Source organism: Papio anubis, chromosome 18, assembly GCF_008728515.1.
Source record: "Papio anubis isolate 15944 chromosome 18, Panubis1.0, whole genome shotgun sequence".
In the NCBI taxonomy this organism is placed as follows: domain Eukaryota; kingdom Metazoa; phylum Chordata; class Mammalia; order Primates; family Cercopithecidae; genus Papio; species Papio anubis.
Genome location: NC_044993.1, coordinates 49,488,263 through 49,511,251, shown reverse-complemented (window position 1 = coordinate 49,511,251; position 22,989 = coordinate 49,488,263). Strand labels below are relative to the sequence as shown.

General features: G+C 42.6%; 1 protein-coding gene and 1 long non-coding RNA gene across 2 annotated transcripts in view; both read left to right on the top strand.

Annotated features, from left to right (window-relative positions):
• Positions 1 to 22,989, top strand: part of HS3ST4 (heparan sulfate-glucosamine 3-sulfotransferase 4) — a 441,230-nt gene that overhangs the window by 371,938 nt on the left and 46,303 nt on the right. The gene's annotated exons all lie outside the window — the stretch shown is intronic.
• Positions 1 to 22,989, top strand: part of LOC110742015 — a 54,124-nt gene that overhangs the window by 10,998 nt on the left and 20,137 nt on the right. The window contains exon 3 of the long non-coding RNA XR_004179823.1: positions 13,636 to 13,733. This is a non-coding gene — a long non-coding RNA (uncharacterized LOC110742015). The remainder of the gene's footprint in view (positions 1 to 13,635; positions 13,734 to 22,989) is intronic.

Below are 22,989 nucleotides of genomic sequence, written 5' to 3'. Positions count from 1 at the left end.
CTGTGCTGAGCTCATCGCATGAATCTCTCCATACTTCCCAGAGTTCCTGGGAAAGTCTGACTTTCTCTTGTAACCCAGAGCTGGATCTAAGCATTTCTATCATCTCCAGCATCTTCCCCAACCCCTTCCATTGGTTGAATTATAGCCTCTGTCTGTTCCCTGTCTGTCCTATCTGTTTTCAGCTAATGAGACCATGCTCAGCCTTGTCATGGATGTGTGATAAGGAGAAAATGAGTCTGGGCACGGTAGTTTACACCTGTAATCCCAGCACTTTGGGAGGCTGAGGTGAGAGAATCACTTGAAGCCAGAAGCTTGAGGCCAGCGTGGGCAACATAGTGAGACCTTGTCTCTACTGAAAAAACAAAACAAAACAAAACAAAAACATTAAAAATTAGCTAGGTGTGGTGGTGCACACCTATAGTCCTAGCTACTTGGGAGGTTTGGTGGGAGGAGTGCTTGAGCCCAGGAGTTTGAGGCTGCAGTGAGCTATGTTTGCACCACTGCACTCTAGCCTGGGTGACAGAGGAAGACCCTGTCTCTTAAAAAAATAAAGAAAGAAAATGGGTAGGGGAGATGCTCACAGAACAATATTAAGCTAAGTTGGCAAGCATGTTAAAGGGCATCTGATACAACCTTTCTCTTGTGTGGAACATCCTAGCTGATTGCATGGGCTGGGGACACAGAGTGTTGTTTGGATGCCAGTCATGAACCTCCAGATGCCATAAAGCCGTGGGTAACTAGTAAACTCCAGTAAATTAGGACATTCATGTTGATAATTAACATCCTCTACTCCCTCAGGGAGATAACTAAAACACTGTCAGGATCCACTTTCTCGAGGAAATGGCCTTAAATTAGATCTTAGGGAGTCGATTAGGTTCACGACTAAAATATATAAGAAGCTAGGTAGGTAACATAAACGAGTAAATGGGGCCATTGTCCACCTATGTGCTGTCTGCGTGGTAGGGACTATGGTGAGCCAGACAGCACAGACCTTCTTTAAGAAAGCAGCCATTGTTCATCTCTCTCCAATAGATGTCATATAGGAGGGAATGCCCGATGTAGCCAAATCTTCCACCCTTGCAAGAGATGATGGAAATCTTTTAAACTAAACTTGGTTTTTAAATGTTAGTTACCTTTAATCCCTATCCAAAAAAAAAAAGTTTCCAATGCTGTCTTAATGTTTAGCAAGGTGCTTAGGGTATAGAGGGCAGAATGGAGGCTTGCTAGGTGTGGAGTAGACCACCAGCAAAGTCCCAGAGGGAGGACTGAGCATCGTGCAGGAGCCACAGTGAAGCACGTAGATGTCACGGAAGATTTAGGGACTGGTAGGAAAAACACAGGGTACATAGGACCAGATTAAGGGGAAACTTGAAGTCAGCCAGAGTAGTTCAGATAGCATTTATGGTGGAGGCCAGGACTGGGAAGGCTTAGAAGCAGAGGCAGGAGCTAGAATTGTAGTCTTTTTTTTTTTTTTTTAGATGGAGTTTCGCTCTGGTTGCCCAGGCTGAAGTGCAATGGCGTGATCTTGGCTCACTGCAACCTCCGCCTCCCGGGTTCAAGTGATTCAGCCTCCCCTGTAGCTGGGATCACAGGCATGCGCCACCACACCAGGCTGATTTTGTATTTTTATTGGAGACGAGATTTCCTATATTCGTCAGGTTGGTCTCGAACTCCCAACCTCAGGTGATTCACCTGCTGCAGCCTCCCAAAGAGTTGGGATTACAGGCGTGAGCTACCATGCCCAGCAGCATTGTAGTCTTAATTATGTGGCTATTCATACCATGATCACCAGTAAAGTGAATCTGAGGTTGAATTAAAATACATTCCAGATGGTATCTCGTTGTGGCTTTGATTTACATTTCGTAATGATCAATGATGTTGAGCTTTTATTCGTATGATTCTTCAAAGACCTAAAGGCAGAAATACCATTTGACCCAACAATCCCATTACTGGGTATATATCCAAAGAAACATAAAACATACTATTATAAAGACACATGCATGCATATATTCATTGCAGCACTATTCGCAATAGCAAAGACATGGAATCAACCTGAATGCCCATCAATGATAGACTGCATAAAGAAAATGAGGTACATATACACCATAGAATACTATGCAGCCATATAAAAGAATGAGGTCATGTCCTTTGCCAGGACTTGGATGGAGCTACAGGCCATTATCACTAGCAAACTAACACAGGACAGAAAACCAAATACCACATGTTCTCACTCATAAGTGGGAGCTAAATGATGAAAACATATGGACACATACAGGGGAATGACATACACTGAGGCCTTTCAGAGTCTGGAGGGTGGGAGGAGGGAGAGGATAAGGAAAAATAAGTAATGGGTACTGGGCTTAATAAATGGGTGATGAAATAATCTGTACAACAGACCTGCATGACACATATTTACCTTTGTAACAAACCTGCACTTGTACCCCTGAACTCAAAATAAAAATTAAAAAAAAGATAAAAATAAAATGTGGTCCAGTAAGGTTGGACAGTCAGCATGGAGTAAACCACAAAGTAAGAGATAAAGAGGGAGAGGAGGCAAAATGATTCACATGAATTTCAACATTTATTGAGAATTCTTAGTTTCTAAGCTCTGTACACCAGCCTAGTCACAGGAGATTGAATATAAGTAAGAAATGAATCACACCTTAGACTACTGACAAGCTAGATGGAGAAGTTCAGATAGAGGAAAATTAGAGATCAAGTGCCAAAACCTTGCACTGGCTTCTTAGTTGTGATAGAAAAGAGCAAAACAGGACGACAAAATAATTGCACATCACATATACATTAATAAGACACATGTCTGTCCATTTTTATGACATTATGTTACTCAAAAGAGGTGGACGTGAGATCCATGCAGCTGCCCATTGTATGATATGCCATATCTTTACAATCTCATAGAGAAGAGTGGTCTTCACTATGAACCCTAAAATGCAAGGCACGAGTAAGACAACTCAATAGGAGACTTGCTTTGTAAGTGATTTGCTTAGGACGTGAACACCTGTATGTGGGGTAAAAGCAGAGATGGTTAAGAGTTTTTACAAACAATACAAGGGGTGTGAGCTAATTATTAGATAAAGGAAGTCCTACATGTCTATCATATAAAACTTATTTTTCTTGGCCCAAAATTTTTAAGAAGGAATTTGTAAAGAGGTGGGAGGAACAGTATTCTCTTGCAAGAGAGATGGAACATTTTAATGATGTTCTTGAGAGCAAGACTATTATCACTGCATCATTTTGTACTATCTGTTATTTGAGGAAATGAAACATTCTACATAAGAAATGAACAAAGGCGAAAAGTTTTAATCTGTTCCCTGGTCAGTCCCTTCCTTCTTCTTTCCTTCTCTCCCTCTCTTTCTTTTCTTCCTCTTTCCATCTACTCGTTCTCTGAGCATCTGCAAGAAACCTGGGTGACTTCCAACACAAACCTGTCGCTTACGTAAATGAGACTCACCAACAGCAGCTGCAGTGTTGAGACACTCGAAAGGTTAATTACAGAAAGGCAGTGTGCACTTGCAGAAGAGCAGGTAGAATAAAGTGCTGAATTTCTCCCGCCTAATTGGCACCGCAGAATTCCACACGATTTCCTGCATCTCACTTTAGAATGAGAGCCTCACTCTACATTCTTTCTATGACCAAAGGAAGGAGATCCCTTTGCAGTATGCAATGCTCAGGGACATCTGTTCTGTGGACATCAGTTCTATATATGGAATGAATTCCTGTGGGGTTGTGTAGGCATCAGCAAATTTTATGTAGTAAATAATCATTGGCAGGGTCTGTGCCGTGGAACAGGACTGCAGATACAGATAGAGTCATATGAGGACTCCCAGGAGCTAGATCAGGTGGGAAGGTTCTTGTAAGTGCATGGGAATTTGAGAGGTAGAGGGGATTAAGCGCCATTTTTTAGGCTGCACTGGTTGCCCAGAGGGGTAGTTTGTCCCTCATCATCTCTACTTAACAACATTTCCACGTACCCTCCAAACAAAATGCAATTGAAATAAAAATAAAATATCTAAACATGCTTCCTGTGCAAATATTATTTTCAAAGTCTCCAGCCCTGAGTCCAACAAAATAGCTGCTTCCAACCACCTCCTAGAGAGAAGTTCTGAATCAGCATTGATTTGCTGCCCCTCCTCATTTTGAATGCATCATTCTGAGCACTAAAATAATAGTGTCATCCATTGGTCCCCTTCTCTGCTAGGTCGTGTCCCAAGGGAGATGACTGAAAACAATTTGGAGCCAAAGATATTTGGGCGTAACTTTTCTCTGCCACTAATTGAGTTTGTGACCCTAAGTATGGTATTCCCTCCCCTCCTTCCCAGCCACCCCTGTGCCACCTCACTGATTCTGTTTTCTCTTTCTTAACTTGGGAAAATGAAATTGTCCTCCCAGGGTTGATGTTAAATAAAAAGTCAAGAAAAATTGCTGCTGGCACTAACCAATAATTAGGGAAGTTCAGCTTTGTTCACATCTCCAGAAAAGAAAACATCCCTGATATGGTTTGGCTGTGTCCCTACCCAAATCTGGAATTGTAGCTCCCATTATTCCCAGGTGTCATGGGAAGGACCTGGTGGGAGGTAATTGAATCATGAGGGCGGGTCTTTCCCATGCTGTTCTCATGGTAGTGAATCTGATGGTTTTATAAAGGGCACAAAATCTGATGGTTTTTTAAAGGGCAGTTCCCCTACACATGGTCTCGCTTGCCTGCCTGCCACCATGCAAGACGTGACTTTGCTCCTTCTTTGCCTTCCACCCTGATTGTGAGGCCTTCCAAACTGTGTGGAACTGTGAGTCACAATTGAAGCTCTTTCCTTTATGAATTACCCAGTCTTGGCTATGTCTTCATTAGCAGCATTAGAACAGACTAGTGTAATCCTGGAATAGACTTAAACTGTGCTTCACTTTCAAATATTCAAACTCTGTACAACTTGAATGCACATACTTTGCATATCTACCTCTATAACCCTTCAGCATGTATTCCAAAGGTGTATTTTCCTCCTCCTCCTAATTCACATTTACTGAGTACTTACTGGGGACAGACATTATTCTAATCAGTCCACACAGATTAACCCAGTCCCCTGAGGAAGGCATTGCCACATTCAGTGACCCAAAGATGCCATCAGTTGTAGGACACAAAACTATTTTATATTTGACTGTGACATGACATCAGTGATGTGGTACACCAAATGTCAGCTATATTAAAAAGTTAAACGTAGATCTTAGGATCAATAAAATAGAATAATATTCTAGCCTCATTTTACAGGTGAGGGTTCTGAGCACCATAGACATCAGGGGACTTCCCCAAATTTACATAACCACTCAGAGTGTGAAAGAAAATGTGAACCTAAGCCATCTGACTTTGAAGTCCACACTTTTAATCACCTCCCTAAACTTCCCCTCTCCATTGAGTAGGTGAATGAACATTTCAGGCAATTTCATCTCCGACCTCAATTATATGCCCTTTGGGGCTCAAGTGGTCGCTTGACTTTTCAGTTTTAAAGGAAGGGATTGAAATTAAAGAACAAGTACAAAATCCTGAAAATACATCCTTGGAAACTGTATCTAGCATAGGAGATGTATTTTGGCCTTTTTTGATATTGTTTTGCTCTCTGGAAGCCAAATGCCTTTTAATATGTAGGTGAATTGTTTCATTTTTGCATTCCAACTTATGTGTATGATTTCAACGGTGTTTTATATGTAAATGTTGGCATCTTGATACAATGTTTGCAAAAATGACCCCAATTCTCCACTTCTGCCAATATCTACATTCTTTATTTATGTATTTTGTTTGAGACGGGGTGTTACTGTGTCACCCAGGCTGGAGTGCAGTGACTCAGTCACAACTCACTGCAGCCTCAACCTCCTGGGTTCCAGTGATCCTTCTGCTTCAGCCTCCAGGGTAGCTGGGACTACAGGCACAGGCCACCATGACCAGCTAATTTTCGTATTTATTTGTAGAGACAGAGTTTCTCCATGTTGCCCAGACTGGTCTCAAACTCCTGGGCTCAAGTGATCGAACTGCCTCAGCCTCCCAAAGTGCTGGAATTACAGGCGTGAGCCACTGCACCCAGCCCACATTCTTTAAAATAGGATGTTGCAGCCTATCCCAACAAGAAATGGTGTCTGTTTCTATACCTTGCAAATCTGGGCTGGCTGTGTTCCTTGCTTTAGCAAATAGAAGGTGGTGGAAGTGATCACTTACCAGTTCTGAGCCCAGGTACCAAGGGTTCTTCTGAGCCTAGGCACCAAGGGATCTTCTGAGATTTGGCTTTGTTTTGGAACCTTGTTCCTCCATAAAAGCACATCCAGGGTAACCTGCTGGAGGATGAAAGACTACATGGAACAAAGTGAAGTAATCGCGGTTGATGCCTTCTTATAGTGGCCAGCTCCCAGCTGCAGACATCAGAACAAGCCCAGCTGAAATCCTATGAGCATAGCCCAGCTAATATAACCTGTACTTGGCACAGTTCAGCAAAACTTCCCAGCCAGCCCACAGACACATAAGATAAATAAATGGCTATTGTTTACAGCCACTAAGTTTTCAGACTGTATGTTATACAGCGTCTTAGAGCTTTGGCATCCAAACAAAATGATGGAACAGCTCTTGGGTAATGTAAAAATTTCCTGGATGATCGTTCACCGTAGAAGGATGCTTTACATGTACTTTTGCATTGAAAACTTCCCTATTGAAACAACTCCATTTTCTGTATATCCAGTTGCTATAGCAACCTGATACTTTTGTTCTCTGCTGTGGTCTTCCTGATCATATCACTTTGCAGTTAGTCAACATGATGTTGGAACCTTGGTTGTTATGGTAACCTGCGACCATTTTTTTAAAAATGCATTCCATTGACATTGTTTTTGAGGAGACCTGCGATTTAGTCTCCTACTCATCTGGAGAAACCTGTGGTACAGAGCAGAAAGCATTTCAGGAAATGCTCCTCTAGGGAGAAATTCTTCATTAAAGCCTCCTTCCAGAAACCTCAGACATTCTGTGCTTTTATGAATTTTTCCTATATAAATGTCTCTCAGAATTTTGGCAAATTGCAAAGTGTGTTCTAAAAAGTCCTAAAAGAGCCTGAATTGCTAATAGAAAACATGTGTAGCTGAATTGTCATTAATTATGCATGAAGCCCCATAGGCGTCCCTACATGGAGCTCCACAAACCCTGTAGATGAAATTCTTTGTGGTGCGAGGAGGGAGCACATAAAACAGAACCCACTATGAAAACATCCCCGGGAGGAGGTGAGGGGTGAGGGAGAAAGGGGTCAGATTTGGAAGATGATGGGGAAGCAGCTGTGGAAATTGGGAGTTCGGGGGTTGCGGGGTTGTGGCAAAAAGTGCTGTTTTAGGACTGAAGATGGAGGACAGGAAGCAAGGGGTTGAGGAATCTAAGTCCAAAGCAGACTCCAGAGGGAAAAAGAAGTATTTTGGCGCTTCGACGCATCTCAATTTTTGAGAAGTTCAGGGCACTTGCATTTTCTGAGGCTTTTGTTATATTAAAAAATCATGACATGGCAAAACAAGGTTATAAAATGGTGGCATCTGTCCACTGCTTACATTTAATGCTTTTCCTAATAAAAAATGCGATGCAATATAGTCACACTGTTTACATGATGATTAGAAGATTTATTTTAAAATACATGCATTAGTCACACACCAAAGGCCGGTTGCAAGACTCAAGTGTGAGGCTGTAGGACGCACCAGGGCTGGAACCAAAACGAGGAAAGTGAAGCTCCTAGGGTATAACATTGAAGGGGGCTCTCACTTACTCTCAGGATCACGCTTCTTTCAATTTTGTATCCTAGGTGCTTCACTTCCCTCATCCTAGTCCCTCCCCTGGAATGCACCTTTTCTTCTACCTGTCATGTTAGCATATAACTAAGTGCATCACCGCATTTGGAACACTCATGAGAGGTCTCAAATTGGAGCCAACTGGAAGTGCATGACTTGGGCCAAACGACTCTCCCATCTCCTCCTCCGATGGGCCCTTCACATCTGTGAAGTAGCCTTTCCCTATCTTTGGATTTTGATGCAGCTGAAGGAAGGATCATTACACATGAAGGGGAGAACAGTTTGAGAAAGTCAGCACAGAGTCATGTAAAACTTTGGCGCCAGGAAGCTTGGGTTCTGGGTCCACAGGGGCCACTCACATGCTGTGTGGCCTTCAGCAAATGCCTTTCCTTTCTGGGCCTCTGTGTTCTCCTCTCTCAGAAAACATTTGAATGAACTATTTCTTAAGCTTATTCTGATTCAGACTCCTTAGGGTTCTACATGAGGGGGTCTTAACTTTTAGGAGAGCAAGGCAATCTAGAAGAACGATGTTCCATCTTCCACCTGCCATCTGGAATTGTGTACTCTGGCGGATGAGCTGGTGATAGCTTTGGTGTGGGACACAGGGCATCAGAATTGGTACCAAGCATCAGACTAGGAATCTCTAGAGCCCTGTGATTGGCAGGGATATATGCATGGTGGTGGTCTGAGTCTTAGAAATTTAAGATGGTACCTAAAACAGAGTAACATCCCATTGTTATACACGAGAGTCAGTACAGTGCACTGGCTAAAGGTGTGTTTTTGCACCCCAGACAACTCTTTAGAAATATTTTTCTTTGGTATTTTAGGTTGTCTTTAGATAGACAATCAGTTTTTATATTTCTTATTTTGTGGTTATCACACTTTAAAATCTTTGAATTATTTTTTTGTGTAGAGTGTGTATTTTACGATAAGATCCTAGAATAGTAATGTAACACTAGTGCTTTGTCCTATAACTTTTCCATGGAAACAAGACATTTAGTTTGAAGAAAATCAGAAAAATTTAGAAAATTCTCATTGTCTAGTTACTAAGAGACACTTTCAAGATCATTGAGTTTGGTGATTCTGATGACTTGTTCGCATTAAGCAAAAAGTTGTTCATTGTAGTAGAAAAGTAAATCTCCACAAAAAAATAAATCTACTTAGGTAAAGCATCTTTTAAAAAGAGAAGAGAGCATGTTTATGAAATGGGGCAAATATGATGAATTATCTAATGAGCTTAAATGAGTTAATACATGACACGACTTACTACAGTGTCTAGCACATAGTAAACAGCATTACCATTCTTGCTATTTTTAAGTTTCTTTAATCAACAAACATTTATTGAGCATTTCCTCTATGCCTGGCGATGTGCTGAGCATGTTAGATGCACCATTTTATGTCCACTTCACAGCAACCTTTAGAAAGAATGCAGCCCTCTCTTACAGGGACATTGGATACTAGTGTCAATGCTGAGGTTGAAATTTGTGTAGTCAGAATTACTCTTGAAAACTTTTTAAGATTAGGCAAATTTGGAGATCTATCATGCTTCGAGAGTTCAGACCTTTTTTTTTTTTTTTTTTTTTTTTTTTTTTTGTGATAAGGTCTCACTCTGCTACCAAGGCTGGAGTGCAGTGACATGTTCTTGGCTCACTATAGCCTTGACCTCCCAGTCTCAGGTGACCCTCCCACCATAGCCTCCCAACTAGCTGGGACTCCAGGTGTGCCATCATGCCTGGCTAATTTTTTGTATTTTTGTAGAGACAGGGTCTCACTATGTTGCCCAGGCTGGTCTCAAACTCCCGGGCTCAAGTGATCCTCCTTCCTCAGCCTCCCAAAGTGTTGGGATTATAGGCGTGAGCCACCGGGCCTGGTCAGAACTTTTACTCTTAACATCTAAATATGTTTACAGCATCAAACACACTGTAGGTATCATTACATTTGTTTGCTATTCTGTCACAGAGATAGTGTGGTGCTGGGGATATGGTACCACATATCCTGGGTTTGAATTTGGTTTCTGACAGTTGCTACCCATGTCACTTTTGGGTGGAAGACTTACTGCTTCTAGTTCCTGAGTGTCTAGTTTTCTCTACTTCTCGGGTTACCACAGGACTGAATAAGACAAAGCATAATTCTTTATGTTGTAAGCTCCAATGTGCTACTTGAATATTACTATAAAATTACAGCAATTGGTAGAGAAGTCCATGTTTGTGCCATCAAGACCTTGCATTATTTTTCCAGGTTTGATTGTTCTTACTGAGTATGTTAGTAATCCCCCTCAGCCTTCCGGTTTCTGAACAAAAAGCCTTCTGCTTACGTGAAAGAGCATTTCCAAACAGCTCCCGCCGCGTCCCACATCATTATACTCAGGACCCTCTGAGGCCAGGAAACCTGTAGCTTCCCCACAGCTTTTGGCAGTGTTTCCCTTTTATCTTCCAAAATGAAAATTCTGCTGTAAGTTTCACATCAGATACAGTTGTCTGACTAAACCATTCACAAACATTGTTTTTTTTTTTCTGTTTCTTATGGCTGGAAAAGCTTAATATGTTTCCAGCCTTCTTTGCAAACTAGGTAGGGACCTTGTGGCATGTTCTGGATGTTGAGAGGTGAGCAGACATTTGTTGGGGGCTGGGAATGTTTTTGACTTCTTGATAAAGAGATGTAAAGGGCCAATGCCACTTGCATCTATCCCTCCTTCTTCTTGTTTTGAATGTTGCTGTGATGTCTGGAGCTGGAGCATCCATCTGGCAGTGAGTGATAGGTACCAAAGACAAAAGCCAACATACTACAAATGATGGAATGGGAAAGAGAAAGAGGCTGGTTCCCTATAATACATTGTTTATTCACCGAATATTTTCCTATCATTCTTAGTGTGTCCTATCATTATATATATTCCTTAATATATCCCTATCATTCTTAGCATTTTTTTATGTTTGGCATCCATTCAAACAAAGCCTTATCTCCCAGGCTTGACACACAATGCAGTGTATTACCTGGCCACTCTGACTTTCTAATTTTATCTCCTGCCTGCTTTCCTGTAACTACCATGTTCTCCATATATATGAATGCACATGTCCCGACTCTGAGCTTCAAGCAGCTTTTCACTTTGGGGGATGTCGGTCCCTGTTTTCTTTGTCTGACTAAATTTTACTTTAGGACTCACATCAGCAGGGCATGGTGGCTCACACCTATAATCCCAGCACTTTGAGAGGCCGAGGCGGGCAGATCGTGAGGTCAAGAGATCGAGACCAGCCTGGCCAACATGGTGAAACCCTGTCTCTACTAAAAATACAAAAATTAGCTGGGCATGGTGGCATGCACGTGTAGTCCCAGCTACTTGGGAGGCTGAGGCAGGAGAATCGCTTGAACCCGGGAGGCAGAGGTTTCAGTGAGCCGAGATGGTACCAATGCACTCCAGCCTGGCGACAGAGCGAGACTCCATCTCAAAAAACAGACTCATACCTAGTGTCATTAAGTTCAGAAAACTCTTCCAGACCAACCCTCTTCCTGACTCTCTCTCCTGCAATATGGGCCAGCCAACCTCCTGGGCGGTTGCAAAGCACCCATTCATATCTCCCATAATACTCAGAGCACTCTATGAGCATCATTAACAAGTCTCTTCCTCTGATTAGGTAGTAATTACCTGAGAACAGGGGCAATGCTGTATTTCTAGCAGTCAGTGTGGAGCCGATCCAATAATCAATGCTCAAGAAAGGTTTGTTGAAATGATGAATGAATAACAGAGTATTTTCCATTGGAATTTGTTATTTCTAGTTATGAATCTAACAGGTGCCATGCATACCTCATTGCAGGATGTGGTCTTTTGTAGTTTTCTACAAATAGTCTGTACACTTTGGGGAACATGACAGTAAACTGGATAGAAGTGCTCAGGGAATAATATACCATGAGCCTTACATCCTTTTCTCTGCTGGCTGGGGTATAAATATGCTTGGAATCTGTTTTTCTTAAATACATTGCCTGATACATTCCCAAAGAGCATTCCTGTGATTCTCAAACGCCTCAATTATTCATCCACGCCAGCCTGGTTTTTCAGTACTAGAAAGAATACATGATCTTCTGCAATATTGGACATTCCCTTCTTTGACATAATTTTCAATATCTTAAACTTGGTTAGTCTCAGCATTCCTCCTTGGGATGTCTATGAAGCTTATATATTGTCAACTACAAATTTAATAGTTCGTCCCTAGCCTTTGTTTTCTGAGTATAATCCATTTCTCCATCAATGACACACAGAAAAAAGAAAAAAGAACTCTCTTCAACCTTCACCACTAGTCAGTCCCAGACCAGCCAATTTTATGGGTCTACTTTAAATTATTGCACCTTCTTAGAATTCTTGGTTTTATTGGCGGCTATGGCTTGAGCATACAAGCTTTGTTAAAGTACAACGCACTTGCAGGTACAGACGATAAACGAAGGGCAGGAATAACATGAGAGAGAGGCATAACGTGCTTGTAGCTGTGTGGGTTCAATGTGGAGGGAGACAGGCATCCTGGCAATTCGGTAGGAGCACAGTATTTAGGTTAACTTGGCTAAAGCAGTGACTTTGAGTGGACTCAAACCACCCAGCTGGTTGAGCTAGACTTGCTGTGCCTGAATGATCACATTCAGGTAGGCTGAGTTGTTGGCATTAATTGAAGTGTTGTTCTAGAGTGTCTTAGGCTCATTATTACTACAATAATGCCTGCAGTGAAAAGAGTGGGATTGGGAGAAACTACGCCAGCCAATGAGCATAAGGTGGGGGATAAGGGTTGGGAGCTAAGGAAGCATAGTGATTAAAACATAGACTTTAGAATTAGAACAATTTTTGGTTCTTCCACTCACTAGCTGGGTAGATTTGGTTAGCTGGGAAAGAAACTAGCAGTTTCTTCATCTCTAAACTGGGAAAATCCTGCCATGAGGATTAATTGAAGTAACAAGAATTATACCTCAATTGATAGCAGCTACTGGGGTATGAGGATGGTAGGAAACAGAACTAGCCACTGCTTGTAAGGGTTCATAGAGTAGGCACTCTGAATTCCTTAGAAATTGTTCACAGTGGTTGAGGATTCATACATTCATGCACATTTTCTTTCAGCCACAATGGCCACTTTGTGATTTGCTAAATCTCTCTTTACCAAATACAGGTGCCTCAGAATCTTGACATTACTATTCTCTTTTCTGGGAACATTTTTTGTCTTGATGTTGCGGCTAGCTAGTGCTGCGTAACAAAATGTCCCAAAGCTTTATGATTCAGAACAACACTGATATATTATTCCACATGTCTCTGTGGAGCGGCTCTTCTGTTCTACTTACCTGGGTTCATTCATGCAGCTACAGTCCTCCCACAGTCCATGGTGCTTCACTCACTTATCTGGACACTGTGCCAGTTGTTCACTGGGACACCTCAGTCTCTTTGCATCATGGTGGTCCTGGGGTTCCAAGATGGTGAATAAAAGCAGGAACTGCAAGGCCATTTAGGGCCCAGGGTCAGAGACTGGCACAAAACCATTCTCCTGCATTTTACTGGTCATGCTTACTTTATGTGACATTGCTTTGATCAGTAGCAAACCCAGATTCAAGGAGACAGGGAAATAGGCCCCACCTCTTGGGAGGAACAGCCGCATCATGTTGATAACAGTTTATGGTATCTGGAGATCAGCATGGCTCTCTGCCCCTGTCTTTCAGCTCCTGATCACCTTTTACAATAGGCTGTATTGCCGTCATGCCTTCTTGTAGGAGCAAAAGTTAACCCCTTGTTCCACTGTGCTTATTAAGTGCTTATTGCCACCTGACATGTTATACATTTATTTGTGTTTATTTTCTTGTCAGTCCCCTTTTGGAATGTCAGCTCCATGAAAGCAGAAACTTCATTGGTTTGTTCACTGCTGGATGTCCAGTTCCCAGGCCAATGGTATCCTGGGGACCCTGTGAGTATTGGTAGCATGCATGAATGCGGTCCATTCAAATGACATTTATGTAGATATTATTGAAGGGATGTTTATCTTAAGCACTTTCAATAAGCCTCAAAAATGAACCATGTGGCTGGGCACAGGGGCTTATGCCTATAATTCCAACCCTTTAGGAAGCTGAGGCAGGAGGATTGCTTGAGGCTAGGAGTTTGAGACCAGCCTGGGCAACATCATAGCAAGACCCCAATCTCTAGAAATAATTTAAAAAGAGATTAGCCAGGTGTGGTGGTACCTACTTGTAGTCCTAGCTCCTGAGGTGGGAGGATCACTTAAGCCCAGAAAGTTGAGGATGCAGTGAGCTATGACTGTGCCACTGCCCTGCAGTGTGGGTAACAGAGCAAAACTTGGTTTCAAAAAATATGTAAAAAAAATGAGCAGTGTCTGTGTCATTCTGGGCTGGGATGTGAAAGCTGTTTGTGCTTTATTTTATTTAGTTAGTTAGTTAGTTATTTTTGAGGTGGAGTCTCGCTCTGTCACCCAGGCTGGAGTGCAGTGGCACGATCTCGGCTCACTGCAAGCTCCACCTCCCGGGTTCAAGCCATTCTCTTGCCTCAGCCTCCCAAGTAGCTGAGACTACAGGTGCTAACCACCACGCCTGGCTAATTTTTTTGTATTTTTTAATAGAGACAGGGTTTCACCGTGTTAGCCAGGATGGTCTCGATCTCCTGACCTCGTGATCCACCTGCCTCAGCCTCCCAAAGTACCGGGATTATAGGCATGAGCCATCACTCCAAGCCTGTGTGTGCTTTATTTAAAAAAAAAAAAAATAGACCCATGCATATGGCCCAAATCCTAAATGTGTATTTATTAGTTGGCAGGAGCAGGTTTTGTGTGGTCTTGTTAGAAAGGATTGGCTGCTTTGATTTAGTAATGTGCAAGAGGATTGGGCTTCAGAGGGCTTAAAATTATTTTCAGCATTAAACACGATATATCTCAGCTCATGTATCTAGTCTTGAATATAGATTCCCAGACCAGAAAGATTATAAGACATTAAATCTATGTAAATTCAACTATTAATTTATGTTTGAACAAATTCAACAAGAGATTTGACTTGAGGGCTTACAGGCAAATAGATTTGGTTGGGAAAAATGCATATTGCAGTCTTTAACCACGATGCTGTATTCCCCTTGAAAATTCCACGGCTGAGTGAATCTCTAACAGGTCACAGTTGAGAGCCCAAGCAATTATGCCAGAATGTGTTAATAATAAAACAGGGAAACGACAGTGTTTGTCTTGTACAAGGATGAAAGCAGCTGTTGGTACCAATTCAGAAAAATGATAGCGAAACAGTCGGCTCTCACTGTTTGTGGTGCTTGGCAGGAAGAAAAGAAAGGGCTCTTCCCAGGAATTTCTCAGCCCGACATTTTCTCAGGCCCCTTTGCTGGTGACCAGTACTGTGGGTGCCACTGTCAACATTTCACTTGGTGACAGAGGCAGGCAGATAGAGTTTACAGGGCTACCCTGAGCAGGCGCCTGGGATGCCCGAGACGTAATAAAGGAGCTGCCTCCGCACGATAAACGACAGCTGTGACTGAAGGAATAAACAGAATAATCTGGACTTATAGAAGCCACAGGGGGCTTTTGGCAGCATGCAAATGCACAAACGTATCAAATGTATCCTTTGAAAATGAAGAGCTCATTTAAAGCTGGCAGTCAAGGAAAAGTAGTCAAGCTTGTATTCTTGAATACATTTAGGAGCAGACTCTGGCAGGACTGCCCGAAAGCCCTGTAGCTTCCCTGGGTCTAGTAATAATTATGGTAATGATAATAACAACAACAGCAAACATTTATTGCACCCTTACTATTTATCTGGCACGTTGTATGCATTATGCCATTTAAACATCACAATCGCATTAGTATTATAAGGCACCATTATTATCCCTGTTATACAAATTCAGTAAACTGAGGTGCAGAGAAGTTAAGTAATTGTCCAGAGTTACCAGTAGCAGAGCAAGGATTTGAACTCAGGCAGAACCTCTGCTGCTACAGGCAAAGCTATTCACATTAAGGAGGAAGGAAGGGGAGCTTCCTTTTGGGGACTGTGCATCTAGATCTGCCACCTGTCTCTGTTCTAGACTCTATTTCAGACAGTCTTAAAGGCTTTAGCACGGGAGCAGACTTAATGGAGGAAGTCAGTGTCAACATTGACAGTAATGGGATCTGCTACTTTCTGAGCGCAACGTCTCAGGCACGTTTTGGGGAGCCAATATTCATGATCTCATTTGATCTCTACAATAACTCTACCAAAAAAAGAGGTCCCACTGATAGCCTGGTTTTACAGATGAGGACACTGAGGCACAGATAATTTAAGTACCCTGGGGAGAAATTGGAAGAAAGGAAATTTGAACTTGTCTGACAGCTCAAACACTATTACTCTTCAGAAATGCTCTTCACCTCTGCTTGGAGAGCTCCACCCACCTTGCTCAAGGTGGGGTTCGAGGAGTCAGGACAGATTAGTTAGCTCCTTCCTTCCTTCCTTCTTTCCTTCCTTCCTTCCTTCCTTCCTTCCTTCCTTCCTTCCTTCCTTCCTTCCTTCCTTCCTTCAACAACCAACACTTTTAGGAGGCATACTTTTGCCTCCTTTGCTGCTAGAAAACAGCAACACAGAAGAGAATAAAATTAGTCCCTACCTTCAAGTTTTGATGGATCTTTCATTACTTGCCCATTTGTGGAGTGAATAAATGAATGAATGGACACGTGGTGAAAGCCCGAGGACAGACAGATCAGACAGCTAAAGTTTTAAGGACCTGACTTAAACTTGTTTCCCCTGAAAGCAGCCAGAAAGGTGTGATTACCAGTGGCGTATTTAAGTACTGATCCCAGGAAACACAAATAGAGGCATGAAAGTTAGATAGAGAAGGCAGGAAAGCAAATGGCAAATGCACTATCAAGCAGGTCACCAATGTGGGCAATGGAAACATAATTCCATTGAGAAACTGGGGGAGACACAGTGGAGAATGTCTCAGGGCTACTCCAGCCAAGGGACGAGGGAGCTGAGGGATTTATTCACAATATGCTTCAGTCACTGGTTGATGACTGCTTCCGGGGAGCATTAACTCTAAGGCACCTCCATTTTGCATAAACCCAACATACTCCAGCCGCCAAAGAAAGACCTCAAGCAGAGAGTTACAGATGCTGGTCGTTGCTACTGATCAGGTTTGCTTTAGTGGGAATGGTGAGATGAGAGGACCTGGGTAGTGGATCAACAGCATCTGCAACATCTTGCTCATCAAAGTGAGTCCATGGACCAGCAGCTAAGAGCTTGTTGGAAATATACAGACTCCACCCCAGCCTTACGGAGTCAAAATCTAATTTTAGGCTGGGCACAGTGGCTCACACCTATAATCTCATCAACTTTGGGAGGGCAAGGCAGACAGATCACTTGAGCTCAGGAGTTTGAGACCAGCCTGGACAACATGGTGAGACCCCATCTGTACTAAAAATACAAAAATTAGCTGGATGCTGTGGCATTTACCTATAGTCCCAGCTATTTGGGAGGCTGAGGCAGGAGACTCATTTGAGCCCTGGAGGCAGAGGTTGCAGTGAGCTGAGATTTCACCACTGCACTCAAGCCCGGGCAATGGGAGTGAAACCCTGTCTCAAAAAAAAAAAAAAAAAAAAAATCTGATTGAACACTATCCTTAGATAATACCTAAACACATCAAAGTTAGAGAAGCACTGAGCCATAGGATTTTGCTTTTCTAAATACAGTAATTCACTCAACAGATATTTATTGAGAATCTCCAAGGTGCCAGGCACTCTGTGAGGTGCTGAAGAGTCAGGGATGGAAAAGTCCCAGGCTGGGCCCCTGAGGAGTTTGTGCTAGTGGAGGCATTTCAAATCCTGTGCAATCTGTCCATTGATAAAGTAAGTATATCATGTCTTACAAGATCCACTGTGGGGCATAAAACTCTGCTCAGGCTGACAGGATTGACAATGTCTAAGCTGAGCCCCTAAAGACCAGGAGAAATTATCCAGGTGAAGAAATTAGAAGAATGTTTTAGTTAGAGGAAATAATGTGTATCAAGACCTGGAGGCCAGAAAGAGAACAAGCCACTTAGGAACTGCTAGTAGTGGTAGACCCCATGTAGTTTAGGGAGTGCATTCTTTTTTTTTTTTTTGAGATGGAGTTTCGCTCTTGTTGCCCAGGTTGGAGTGCAGTGGCACAGTCTTGGCTCACTGCAACCTCTGCCTCCTGGGTTCAAGCAGTTTTCCTGCTTCAGCCTCCCGAGTAGCTGGAATTATAGGGATGCACCGCCACGCTTGGCTAATTTTGTATTTTCAGTAGAGACACAGTTTCACCATGTTGGCCAGGCTGGTTTCGAACTCCTGACCTCAGGCCATCTCGGCCTCCCAAAGTGCCGGGATTACAGACGTGAGCCACCAGACATGGCCAGGAGTGCATTCTTTGAAATGGGAGGGGAGGTGGAAAGTAACTGAATTTCACAGGAGTCTTACAACAGAGCCTCTCTGGAGATGTGTTCTGGGTATCCTCTTCTGTCAATCACCTTTATGTTCCCTTACAATTATTTAAACCACGACACGACTACAGCCATTCTTCATAGAGCCACACTTCCCAGGCTGCAGTTGCAACTACGTGGTCTTCCGTTATTTCTCAGTGGCTTGCTGCCTTTACCCTCTGTTTCTTTAACCATTTAAAGGTGTCTTAACTTTTCCCTTCTCTTCCTGAGACACTCTTGTCTACTTTTTAGATCATCACATATTTAAGGGAGCAAGTAATAGGATCAGAGATACTGGATTTTGAGTCTAGACTCCACTCTTACTCACTTGGGCACGTTACCTAACATTTCTGCACCGTCATGTCCTCATTTGTAAATAATATTATGGGAGACATTACTCATGAATACCATATTTTCCTGTTTTCTCCTGCTACACTTCAAGCCTCCTTGAAATTAGGCATGGTCATGTGACTTGTTTAAATCAATTAAAAATGGTACATGCTACAGATATTAAGAGCTGGTACCCGATTTTCCATTCTCCCCTACCCTGAAGCAGCAAACCCAGAGCTCTGTATTTCAATGGTGGCTTCATTAGATGGCGGAGCATCTGTCATCCTGGAATTCCAGGTGTCGACTTCATGGAGCAACCTTACCTCCATCCCCTTGCATCTTACCAAGTGCGTTGTCCATGTTATAGAAACAAGAAATAAACCTTTGTTGTTTTAAGACACTGAGGTATGAGGATTGGTGGTTGCTACAGAATAGCTTGACCTGTTCTAACACAAGCATCCATCACAGGGGTTTGTCATAAGAATGGGATGCGATAAGCATTTATGCAGTGCCAGGCACAAAGAAAATGCTCAATGAGTGGAAGCCACTGTTAATGATATTCAAGGCCAAGGTGCCATGTCATAGATTCAGTGATGCTCTCCCTAGTCTGCTTCTGTCTCCTTACCTGACATAATTAGCTGTGCCCTCTTCTCCCCTCTGACAGCACATAGAATCACAGCAGTTTTTGTGTTAGTCTCTTTCCCATACCAGCTCTTAGAATCTCTAAAATTGGAATGCCTATTATTGCTATCACTTACTCCCCAGATCTAGGCACAGTGCCTTGCAATCAAGTGGATATTTGAAAAATCTTTTTGTATTAAATTGAGTGAGCTGCATTGATTTGAATATTTCTGTAGCTATTGTGGCTAGCTTAAGCATTATATAGTTTCCCCTACTCAAACCTTTATTTTATCCTATTCATTAAGTTTATCAAAGGCATCTGAAGCACTGAATACTCAGTGCTGATCTCGACCAAGGCTCAACAATTTTTTTCCACAAAGGGCCAGGTGGTATGTATTTTAGACTTTGCAGACCCTGAGGTCCTTGTCACTGCTACTCAATTCTTCTGGTGTAAAGTGGAACTGGCCACAGGCAGTACAGAATTTGATTGGGCGTTGCTGTGTTCTAATAAAACTTTATTTATAAAAACAGATGCTGGGTCACATGTAACCCATGGTTAATGCTTGGCTGGTCCTTGGCCTAGACAGACACAGGCTTATAGAATTACAGTGGAGTGTCAAATACAAGGGTCCTGAGACGGGAGTGAGCACAGCATGTTGAGGAATAGAAAGAGGGCAAGAAGCTCCTGGTGAGATGGAAGGTTTCCTGCAAAGTTTGGAGTTTGCCGTGATGGTCTGACTGATTTCCCTTGGCTTAGCTTTATTGCTTTATTCCTGGCCAGGTCCCCATGGGCTCACTCCTGTAGTGCCGGTCTCTCCTGAGCATTTGCTTCCTTCAGATGTCTATGAGAGGTTATTACACCTCCCTTTGGGCATTGCTTATCCAAGCTAAACAGACTTAATTTGTTTAATCCCTCCCTGATGTTTCAGAGCCTCCGGTTTATGGGCTGTCTATGGAGACTTTAGGAGATTTCTTTTCTCAACACCGTCAAGGTCCATCAGAAGTAGCCTCTTTGCTGGAACTGGCTTTCTCTAGCTCTTCTTTCACTTGTTCTCTTTCTGAATGCAAGTCTCAAAGCTCACATGCCAGCTAATCTCTCATTTTCTTTTCTTGTAAGATTGTAGGAACTGAAGTATTAAATGTCTCCTGATCTGAACAGCGATCATGCTTCTATCACCATCTTTATCTCCTGAGATCCTTATTGTGCCATTCAAAGGGTTGAATTTTTTTTTTTTTTTTTTTGAAACAGGATCTTGCTCTGTCACCCAGGCTCTGGAGTACAGTGGTGTGATCATAGCTCACTGCAACCTCAAACTCCTGGGCTCAAACCAAGCTAGGACTACAGGCTCACACCGCCATGCCTGGCTAATTATTTTATTTTAGTTTTTTGGTTTTTTTTTTTAATTTTATTTTGTCGAGACAGGGCCTTACTTTGTTGCCCAGGCTGATCTCAAACTTCTGACCTCAAGTGTTCCCCCTGCCTCAGCCTTCCGAAGTGCAGGGATTTCAGGCATGAGCCATCACACCAGGCTTCTAAGGGTTGGAATTTGTTGTAATTTCCTTTGTTCTTTATCCCTTGAGTTCCTGGTTGCTAATAGCATATTATTAGTTCCTGGTTGCTAATGCTTCCTGAAGACCCTGTCGCTGAACATTGCCTCCTCCGTCCAGTGGCTCCACGGCGATGAGTACATGGCCTCTCTGATGGGAAGTTATCAGAGTTATGACTCTGATGGGAAGTCATGTCTCTACCAGCCTCTTGCTCATCCGGCTTTCTGGAGACTTTCTGGAGAGATCTCAGCCTGGTGAAATGAAGCCAGAATTTAGATCCAGAAAAATTGGACTCAAATTCTGATGCTTCCCTCGCAACTCTGTAATTTTGGTCAAGCATGGAAACACACCAGTAACACCCATTTCTCAGTATTGTGTAGACACTAATAAAGGTGGCACATGTGAAAGTGAGTTCATTTGTTTATTCATTCAAGAAATATTTATCAAGTTTCTATTACATACCAGGCCCTGTATAGGGATCCAGAGATCCAGCAGTATCATAGATTATCAGTGAACAACATAGACCAAGCCACTGGCAGAAAGAATGATAAAATCCTTCATTAAGAAATGAATACACATTCTGCTAGTACAGGAATTAGCTAATCAGTCCTATGAAACACACACACACACACACACACACACACACACACACATATATATAAAATAACTGACAGGTAGTTGGGTGTAGGTGAAAAAGCAGCTGATTTAAAGTCAGACCAGACCAGGCAAATTGGCTCACGCCTATAATCCCAGTGTTTTGGGAGGCACAGGAGGGAGGATTTCTTGAGATCATGAGTTCAAGACCAGCCTGGACAACATAGCAGGACCCTGTCTCTACAAAAAAATTTTTTAAATTAGGTGGGCATGGTGACATGCACCTATTGTCTCCTATAGTCTCAGCTACTTGGGAGGCTAAGGCAGGAAGATTGCTTGAGTCCAGGAGATCGAAGCTGCAGTGAGCTATGATTGCACCACTAAACTCTAGTCTGGGTGACGGAGCAAGACCCTGTCTCTTAAAATAATAATTATAATAATAATAATAATAAAATAAAGTCAGCCCAGCCAACGTTCAAACCTCAGCTTTGCCAATTCCCAGCTTTACCAACATGGACATATCAACTCATGTGTAAAATGCGGTAATGGGGTGTACTGTCATGAGCATTGAATGCAATTCATCTAGGGCAGTCCTGGAATGCCATCTCCCCAGTTCATCCTAATTCTCAGTTTTCTCAATTCACTCATGTCCCTTGGTCAAATGTCACCTCTCCATTGCTCTATTTGTGATCACTCGCCCTCTAGCACCCTTGTTCTGTTTTGTTTTATAGTCCTTATAAATATGAGAGTGTGTCACATGTTTGTTAACTATTGTCTGACTCACTCAGTAGAGTGTCAGCACCATGAGGGTGAAGACTGTGTTTGTTTTCAAAACAATTAGAACAATGTCACTTAATAGGTACACAAGAAATATTTGATGAATGAATGAAATGCATAAAGCCTTTTGACCCTTAATAAATATCAGTCTCTTCTTTCATTCACTTCTGTCCTCATCGATTAGTCTCTGAATGTGTCTTCCATAATTGCACCCCTCAATCTTTTCTCTGTATTTTCTGACAACCTGATCTTGATTTTGTTGCATCTTTAGCATCTGCATTTATGATGCTACAGATGCGGAGGAGGCACTGCCTGGGCTGTTGCCTTCTTGCCCTTCTCCTCCACTTCTCTGCTGTCATTAAGTGAAAAATTTCTTCCTCCAGACCACCTCATTGTTCAGGGATATTTTTTTCCAAGACTTTCATGCAGAACGTGCTGATTAATTGTTCTTTAAATGTGTTTGGGGTTCCAGGTTCCACCTCTGTTTGTTTTTGTGACACCTGGAAGAGCAGTGGTAATTAAGAACTTGCTGGCATTTCATTTCCCTGATGGGACTTGGATTTATGTAATTTGACCATTAAAGTAGGTGGCAGACACATCGCTGGCCATGAAGAGTGGACACTTCCAAGGGGCTCAGATGTATTTACTTAACAATGAATAGGATTTCAATCATCTGGATGTGGTTAAAGCAAGCCCAAAGCTGTGCTGGAAGGTAAATAATGAACCACCTGCTCACGAGAGGCCTTTTTCTTCCCATTAAGGGGCAAGTTGGCACTTGGATTGGGATTCAACCAAGCCAAGACCTCCTAATGGAACCTAATGGAACCAAGGAACACCTGGCATTCCATTGCCTTGTCTCAATACCCCTGGCTCCCTCACTCCCT